The sequence below is a fragment of the Microtus ochrogaster genome, chromosome 17, assembly GCF_000317375.1.
Source record: "Microtus ochrogaster isolate Prairie Vole_2 chromosome 17, MicOch1.0, whole genome shotgun sequence".
NCBI classification, from domain to species: Eukaryota; Metazoa; Chordata; class Mammalia; order Rodentia; family Cricetidae; genus Microtus; species Microtus ochrogaster.
In genome coordinates, this window is record NC_022019.1 from 32,752,963 (window position 1) to 32,762,376 (window position 9,414).

Below are 9,414 nucleotides of genomic sequence, written 5' to 3' on the forward strand. Positions count from 1 at the left end.
CTGCGGGGCTCTGAGTTTGTGGACCCCCCCCCCCAACCTCCCCGGCCTCCACTAGGCGGGCGCCCTTCCCCCGCTTCCTCCCTTCCCACCCTGCCCGGTGACAGCGACCCCGACGCCTCTTCCGGACCTAGGGCTGCAATCTCAGCCCTGGAGGTCGGTTCCCCGGATCCCGAGGCGCGGGTGCCGCCGTGCCGCTGGGTACCCGCAGCTCGCCCACGCGCGGCGAGAGCTTCCCGGTGGGTGACAAAGAGGAACACACCCTCTTAAGTTAGATCTTGTGTCTCTTTGCTGTATGCCTTATCGAGGGGAAAGTTTTTTTTTTTTTTCTTTTGAAAGCACAGGATATGTATATTATTTTTCTTATTTTTTTTTTTGTGCGTGAGGCATTTCAGAACTTCTGGTTGTGATTTTTACGATTTTAAGTTCGGGACACTTTAGCCGTGTGATCCATCCGGACCCCTCTGAGTGAGTGTTTTATACTTCGGAGTCGTGGGGGGATACGCGTTTCATTGATGGGACCTGAAGACCAGCTGCTGGTGGGGATTTCGTAGTCTCCTAAAAAAAAAAAAAAAAAAAAAAAAAAAAAAAAAAAAAAAGAGAGGTAGGGTTCACAAAGAAACGAGGTTTTGAGACTTGCTTGCTGGTGGAGATGTAGGAGAGCGAGTGCCTGCCTCTCATCTGGAACAGTTTACCGTGCTCAACCTCTCGTACCCCTCCCCCCCTCTCCGGAGTTCGGTGGCCTCGGGCTGTTTCATTTATTTTTGTTCCTGCGTTCCACCTTGCTAGTTTCCCGCGTTAGACTCCCTTAGCTCTGGCCCCTGACCTTGGGTACCCCCGAGGCCACCATCTCCACCTTCCAGCGGGCAGAGATTTCTGTGCCTAACCTCGACCCCTGCCATGTTAATGTGCTTCGCACGTGGGGACTTGCTAAGCCCACTTCAGAATATTACCCCAGCGTTGTCTTCTTGCTTTTCTTTTTCTATCTGAACAAGGAATGGAGAAAGAAAGAAAGAAAAAGCCTTTTGGGTTCTGGAAGCTCTAGTGGGGAGTCGCCTTAAAAATTGGTTTGGTTTTTTTAAGGATGAGGTGGGGCTCTTCTCAGATCCCAGCCGTCTTTGCTCAGCCCCACTGTTCTCGCTGGGGCCTTATCCTCAGCTTTTCAGGTGGGTGGGTCTCCCTGCCAATGCGTGTCTTCTGTGGGTATGGTATCCACGCGGCTCACTTTATATTCCTGCTGCATCGGTCTGCAGCAAGACACTGATATTGGACCTACTCCAAGCACAACGAAACGTTTGTGTTTTTAGTATGTCTGGCTAATAGCTCTGCTTCTGGGTAAAATAAATAGAAGCATTATTGGGCAGTGACTGGCCTACTGGGGGAGTTGGTGGTGTAGATAGCCGGCAGATGTCTGCCAAGCCCACAGGAAGCTAGAAATACTTGGTCATCAATGAGGTAACCACCTCCTCCGGGTGAACGCAGAACTCTAGTGTGCTCCTCTGATTCGGGGTTCGCTGTTAGATGTAGGAGTTCTGTATGTTGGGGATCCTTCTGAAGTTAAGTACCCCCACTTCCTTTTGAGATAGGATAGGGCAGCGTATCCCTGGCTAGTCCAACTGGAGAGCCTCCTGGTTCAGCCTCCCCAAGTGTGCATGTATTGACACCTGTTTGTAATGTACTTTTCTGCATCGATATTCTCTTTCTGGGCATTGATATTGGGATCATTGTTTTGGATTATTTTTTATCTTGTTTTTCATTAAAGGAATTATCCAAGGGAAAATATTTAAAGATGAAGATAAGATTAAAAGTAATATTGAAAAGGTTAAGGTGTGGGGGCCACATATGTAACCCCAGCATTCTGGAGGCAGAAGCAGGAGGCTCATAGGGTACAGGCCAGCCTTGGCTGTGTAGTTAACTCAAGGTCAGCAGCCTTAACTCCATAATCTCAGTAACAGAATGGATAAAAAAAAGGGAAAAGGAATGCTTAATAGTTTATTTCATTTGGAAAAATGAGTAGATGAACTCTAGATAGGAAAGACAAAACCTAATTTTTGCATGTTGGTTTTATTTTGTAAAACCAGCCTGGGGATATGTCCGAGGACCATGGAGACTGACTTTATAGGGACCTTGTGTTTTGCTGGCTTGATGCACCCGGCCTCTTTACCAATCTTTTGTGATTGCCTTGCTTGCTGCAGAGAATAAATGAGTATTTTTGAGAACTGCACTTTCCTCTAAAAGAAGATGGTAACAGTAAACAAAGAGGCCCCCACAGCCCTGTGACATAGTCCTTTGGAGCCCTTTCTTCCAAGGGCTGGCAAGTATTCCCAGCGTTGGTGGCCTCTTGCCTGGGTGAGGAGGAGGGCCTCAGGAGGCTGGAGTCTTCCTGGCTGCCTTTCTCCTGTGTTTTGGTGCATTTGATGGCCAGGAGGTGTAAACATGGAGTGTTCATCCTGGGTTCTGTTTCTAGGTGCCAATAAACCGGTTGTGCCAGCACAGCCTACTATACTGGCATTCCGGAGGGGTGTGTGTGTGTGTGGGTGGGGGGGGGGGAGATCAGGTGTTCAAGGTCGTCCTTGGTTCTGCTTGCTGCACAGTGAGTTCGAGGCCAGCCTGGATTAGATTTGCACACACACATACACACACACACAGAGACAGACACACACACAGAGAAAGGAGAGCTCTCCCAGTGGACTCTTGAACATATGTGGTTGCAGTTTTCTGCCTTTAATAGCTAACATTTGTGCTGAGGCATTACTCCATCATAGTCCTCTGGCCCTTTGTGACGCAGATTTGGTTGTTAACCCTCGTTAACCACTTCCATGTGGCCAAGGTAAGCCAAATGGTTTCCATTAAGAAACGAAAATGCCAACGTCTCCATCCACTTACACCAATTGTCACTTTCGTTTTTAAATCAAAAAGCCCCCAGCAAAAACGCTCATTTCAATGGAGAGAGATTAGTTTTTACTAGGGAAATATCCTTTTTCTGTTTGAGTCAGTAGAAATGTTTTGGAGGGGATACTTTTCAAGAAGTGGATGATTGATACATTGTTTAAACATGGTACTCTGAGCGTGCGGCTTGTGGAATAAAAACAAGGACCAACCATCCATTTGACTCACGTGGGGCGCAGGCTCAGGAGCTTACAGTGGTGTTGCAGTTTTGCTGTGGTATGGAAATTATAGACTGCAGCGTTTGGAGTTAGTGTGGGATTCTTCACTTGCACGGAATTAATTTTGTGTGTTAATCTGTCACTTGTGCATACATTAAAACACAAATGCCACAGGCCCAACTAGGCTGTCTTTAATGCACGCTGTGGAGTGCCAATAAACCCAGCATGGCCATGGTCACTTTGTTTTGCTTGAAGACTTTTGGAGAAATGCTTTTCATAACGGTGATTTATTATCAACTTCAAAGGAAGACTTAGAAGTCAGGAGTATGAAACTTTCAGTTTTTCCTTCTCACCCTGTTATTTCCCGGTCTAGGATAGTGCCCGGAACTTAGCAAACCCTTGATGAATGTTTGCTGAGTGAATTAGCATGCCTAGCTTTTAAGGCTCTTTTAAGTTAGTTCCTGGGTTGTTGTTGTTGTTTTGTTTTGTTTTTTAATATGGGAGACTTGACCTTAGCAGCACTAGGTTGCAGTTCTGGGAATGTGAAAATTTGATATTTGAGTTTATATATCATTTCTTTGTAACTGAGCAATTTGGTCCTTAAAGCTGGCTGATGTGAAAAAGACACAGTCATGTTTTACACGGACATAAAGATGATGCGATGAAACACGGAGGAAATCAGACTTGACTGTAACCTACCGCCTCCTACCAGATGCTTCCGCTAATGTTTTGGTGTTGCCTGATCCATCTTTTCATTTGGTCGTTCCCCCAACTTGAGAGGATCTCTGCAGTTTCTTCCTGGATAGGGCCTCCTTGAGCACAGAGGTTTCTGGATGCTTTCCTTCCTGGGAGCATTGCCTCTTAGGGTTCCATTCACACACCTGTCCGTGGTAACCTCCTTTTCTGAGCTCCTTAGATATCTTTGTTTCAGAAGGATGGATTGTCAGGATTTGGAATTCTCATGGCGGTTTTCCTGTTACTCAACCAGTGATTTGTTATTTGTGAATGGCCTGGCTTTTCTTTCTGGAGTTCTGCAGTTTCACTATGATGGATGCAGGTGTCATTTCTGTCTTTTTTCCCTTCCAGGCAGTTCCTTTCTTCTCAGTGATTCTTAACAGCACTGGGCTTGTGATCCCAAGATGTGACCACTAGGTCGTTTTTGAGTTTGGTGCTCACGACCCAAGGTCTTAAGAACACTTGTAGACAGGTCTTTGTGTTCTCATCATTTGTGCTGGGCTTTTAACTGCCATGTGTGCTCTGAGGGGCTTCTCCTGTTTTATGTTCCCACCCGCCAGGCTCCAGAAACTTTTGTGACTGTTCTTTGCCTACATTTGAAATGGTCCGTCTTTTTCATTTCAGCCCTTTAGGGGAGCGCGTAGGAACTGTGTGAGGTGGTTCTAGTTTGTGTTTTCCTGATGACTCTTGGAATCATCCCGTGCGTTTCTCAGTCAATTGTCTGTCTGCTTTCTGTAAATGCACACACACAGTGCGTGTGTGTGTGTGTGTGTGTGTGTTCTGTAGCTGTGCTGAGTACAATTGTCATGAGTAAACAACTCGTACCCAGTCCCACTTTGCCTATAGCTGTGATCCGTCTCTAGATACACACCCTTTGTTCTGCCTGTGTCTTGTTAATATTTTCATCTGTTCACGTGTTTATTCTCGTCACTCTTTAATTCCTGTGTGTCTTTTGTACTAGTGTGTGTGTGTGTGTGTGTACGTGTGTTGGTACAGTGTGATATGGCAGTCTGAGGACAACTTGCTGGAGCTGGTTCTCCCCGTCCCTGTGAGCTGGCAAGCTTGGCAGCAAGAGCCTTCACCTGCTGGGCCATCTTGCCAACCCCTCTTCATTTTTTGTTGGTGTCTTTTGAAGAACAGACATTCTTGCAAATTTTTACACAATCTGATTATTGAATGTACGAACGGTCAGGAAATGTATTCTGGTGTGCAAGGAAGGGAGAAGCTACCATGGCTATGCTCCTCCCGTCGTTGCGTTTCTTGGGGCAGCTTTGTTCTTCCCCAAGTCAACTCACGTGGAAGATTAGAGACAAAAAAAAATCCTGGTTATTTTGAAAATAGAGGCAAATGGGTGGTTAATATTACAAGCAAGTAAATAGATTTTTAAAATAAAATTCAAATTAGGTTGTGTCATTTCATAGATGAAAGGATTATGAGGAAAAAAGTGGTTTTGTAATCAGTTAAGAACAACAAACTGGTCGGACTCTGGGAAAAAGCAAGTTTTAACGTTCTGTTTTTAAAAAATAATTCGTAGCAGGGCTTGATGGCACGCATGTCTTTAATCCCAACACTCTAGAGGCAGAGGCAGATGAATCTCTGTAAATTCAGGCTGGCCTGGTCTGCATAGTGGTGAGTTCAGGACAGCCAGGGCTGTATAGAGAACCTGTCTCATAATAAAACAAAGCAACAACAACAAGAAAAAATTATTTGTGTCTGTGTATGTGTGTATGAGTGCAGGCGACCACAGAGGTCAGAGGCGTTCGGTATTTCCAGAACTGGAGGTATAGACAGCTGTGAACATCCCAGTTTGGGTGCTGGGAACTGAACATAGGTTCTCTGCAAGAGCAATGCACGCCCTTAACCACTGAACATCCCTCCAGCTCCTTAACTACAGCAGCGAGGTGCATGGGCCCCTGCAGGTGCTCCCTGGCTTCCGTGTTCACAGCCATCTTTGGAGCACAAAGCCTAGATCAGCAGAGTAACATGAGACCAGGATGAACATCCTCCTAATTCTTGATTGTCCTGTCCATTTAATATAAATGATAGACATTGGCTAACTGGACTGAGAACTTATTAAACAAGCAGGTACCTTCCAAGGTAATTGAAGCTGGGGTAGAGGTGCCAAAGTAGCAGGACTTGCCCTTAGCAGGACCCGCTTGTAACTGGCTTCCTTCTTTGTCCTGTCGGGCAGGTCAAACTTCACAAACTTCAAGGGAATGCGTAAGACTCCCTGGATGCCCGGGGCAGAATGTCTGGCTGATGAGATCTTTAACCTACCAAATAGAGGCCTCCAGGAATGGTAGGCTGTAGGCGGGCTCCCACCGTGTCGTCGTCGTCCCCCCCCCCCCCCCCCGTGTCCACGTCTGGGTTGCTGAGGAGGAGGTGCTTTCTGTCCTACCCTGTCATTCCTAGCTGTTGCTTTCTGCCCTTGGACTTGTTACCTCTGTTGGTTAGATGCTGCAGCCTCATTAGCTGTTGTAGCCCATGGCTCCTGCAACTCCTTACTGCTCGCTGTCACTTGGGGGTTGTTAAAGCCACTGTGGCTCAGGCTCCTCGAAGCTCCAATTCCTTCCCAGAAGCCCCCAGCATCTGGGAAGGTTGCTGATGTGGGTTCTTGGAAATGTTCAAAAAGAGCCTCCAAGACCAGATTGGATGCCTGTGGCCACAGCAGCTGTATTGTGGTTTGGGCAAAAAGAGAACAGAGATGCAGCCAGAGCCTGTAAGTGCACTGTAGAGGCCTGCAGGCTCCATGCATCTGTGCCTAGTTGGTTAAATAGTATTAACCTGCACTAAATCATGCATTTTTTGTATTTTCTGTTCCTCCTGGAATTGTCCTTTCTAAGGAGGATTCCCATTCAAAACATCACTGAAAGAGTTTATCTTTCATCTGCCATATAGCACAATTTTTGGGGAAAATGTGTTCTAATTTCTTTTCCTGTGGAAAGTGACTTTTGTGGATGTGATGGTAGATCTCCAACCCCCTGGGAGAGAGATAGCCTCTGGGGGATTATGTTTATTATGTGAATTGAGGTGAGAATACCTACCCACTGTGGGCGGGGCTATTCCCTTTGCTACAGCCCTTGGGATGACTGGAGAGAGGAGGTTCTCAGCAGCTGGTGTCCCTTTCTCTCTGCTTCCTCACTGTGGATGTGACATAACCCCAGTGTGGATGCTATAATGAACTGTGAGCTGAAATAAGCCTCCCCCCCCCCACTTGTTAAGTTTTGGTTGGGGTATTTTATCATGGCAACAGGAAAAGGAACTTAAGACATTGGGCAGGTCAAGTTGTCTGAGAAGCAAACTGTTCTAGGAGTGTTTGACAGAGTATGCTAACCATTCGGCTAGCTCTCCTTGAATTTGTCTCTTTCGGAGGTGGCATCACTGCTCATCATCTTGGAAGTGACCTTTGGCAGTTTAGATCACATTTGGACCATCCCCGGAGTCCTTCAAGGGAAAGAGGTGGTGCCTGCCATTTCTTCCACCCGGCACGGCTTTTGCATGAACGTTTATATTGTTGAGGAAGTTGGTGAGGACACTCCTCTGGGGGCTGATATATTTTCTTTTAGTCAGAGCCTCAAATGTCTAGCATCAGATTCTAGAGGGGGCCAAGTAGAAGGAACTCTTTGACTATAAGAGGAGTCGGGAATATTTGCTCACACTGTGAAGATATGTCTTTGCCCAGATGCCTTCTGATTGGTTTAATAAAGAGCTGAATGTCTAATAGCTAGGCAGGAAGAGGTTAGGCGGGACTTCTAGGGACAGCGAGGACTCTGGGAAGGAGAAAGGCCATTCAGGGAAAACCAGAGCTGGTGTGGTTTGAATGCTCTTGTGTCAGAACTCTCCCGGTCTGCAGCTGGTGGCCCTGTTTGGAAGGTGAGACTTGCTGGAGGAAGTAGACTTGTGATTGGCCCTTGAGATTGTTAAGGGGGCTGTATTTCCTGCATGATGTCCAATTTCTGTTTCTGTCAAAATGTAAGGGCCTACCCATATACCCCTACCACCATGGAGCTACCTCCTCCCAGGACAGACTCTGTCCCCTCAAACTGTGGGCTAAAATAAGCCCTCCTCCTTGAAGTTGCTTCCTGGTAAAATAAGCCCTTCCTCCTTGAGGTTACTTCCTGTTGGCATTTGATCCCACAACAAGGAAAGCATTTTACAGAAGAGGTTACTCCAGGAGACGGTGGTGATCTTGTTGAATTTCTGAAGGAAAGCTGACTTAGTAAGTAAGAGCCCTAATATTTACCCCATGAGTTGCTGCTGTACAAAACTACCCTCCAAGGGTTGGCGGAGATTGGATCCGCCGCTTTCAACCTTCCTAGCTCCGTGACCCTTCAATACAGCCTCTTGCGCTGTGGTGAACCACATTATTTCAGTGGGGCTTCATGCCTGTAGTTTTGCTATGGTAATGAATCATAATGTAAATGTCTGTGCTTTCCGATTGTCTTAGATGAGCCCTGTGAAAGGGTCATTTGATCCCTAAAAGAGTCGAGACCCACAGGTTGAGAACTGCTTCTCTAAGCCAGCCACCTCTCTATCTTGGAGGGTATGCTCACTTGTAAAAATTCATCCTGGTTGGGCTTGTGGATGGTTCACCCCTACTCAGAGAAGGGTACCCTCGCTTGAGTGTACAGCCAGTGTTCATAGCACCTGGTAAGCCACACAGCCCTGCTTGCTAGGGATTTGGGGGAGGGGCTAAGTATAAGGTCAAGAAACATTGGGAGAGAGGGGCTCCATCTACATGATTACGGAGAATCCCTTATTCCTGTGGGATAAAAGTTCTGGTGTGACCTTTTGGGGGGAGGAGTATCCACACCCCTGTAGATAACCCCTTACCCTTGCTCCGTAATTAAGCCCAGTAAACTCATTGGCTCCCCCAGAGTGAACTTTGGTGGAATTGTGCCTTGGCCTGCCCTTGTGACCTTAGGAGGAGGAGTAGATATTGTTTATGTCCTCTCCTGAGAAGGAATTTTAGCAGCAGCTGCAGATAAAAACCATGTGTCCAGACAGTTGTGGAATGTAGATCAACAATGTTCTTATCTTTTCATTTAATAGATACAATCTTTCTAAAGCAGTCGAGGAGGGGCGCTTGCCTAGCCTGTGTGAAGCCCTATGTTAGAGCCTTCGCATCACCAACACCCCCCCCCCCCAAAAAAAAAAAAACTCCTAAGAATCTGGGTGGTGGCTCCTTTGGTGAAGAGCTTGCCGATGGGGAGGTAGGGGAGGTGGAGGCTAACGGGCCCTGGGGCTCCCTGGCCAGCTTGCAAGCCATTCAGCCCCCTTCCTTTATCACCATTGGTTCGCTTGCCTTTGCAATGCGGTGCATAACCATGGGGTGACCGTCTCCCTCTGTCTTTTATTTTCACCCCAAAGAACAAAAGCCTAGCTTGAGCCCTGTGCAGCAGGGTGCGAGAGTGTTTAGTTCTTCTTAGCTTGTGGGACCAATCAGAGAAGGAGCAGAGGCATCCTGGGGCCTGAGAGCTGCCGCACACCTCCAGCCCTGTGGCATGGGACCTTGTGTCTGGTCCCTGCTTTCTCCTGGACATCAGCATCTTTTGTTTAAGGTTTCTTTTTTATT

General features: G+C 47.0%; 1 protein-coding gene across 2 annotated transcripts in view; it reads left to right on the forward strand.

The window, feature by feature from the left end:
- Positions 1 to 138: 138 nt before the first annotated feature.
- Farp1 (FERM, ARH/RhoGEF and pleckstrin domain protein 1) overlaps positions 139 to 9,414 on the forward strand; it is a 227,591-nt gene continuing 218,315 nt past the window's right edge. Inside the window, exon 1 of one of the 2 annotated variants that reach the window (XM_013349331.2) lies at positions 139 to 236. The gene's annotated coding sequence lies outside the window, so the exon portion shown is untranslated. The remainder of the gene's footprint in view (positions 237 to 9,414) is intronic. The other variant, XM_005355684.2, reaches the window with a different exon arrangement.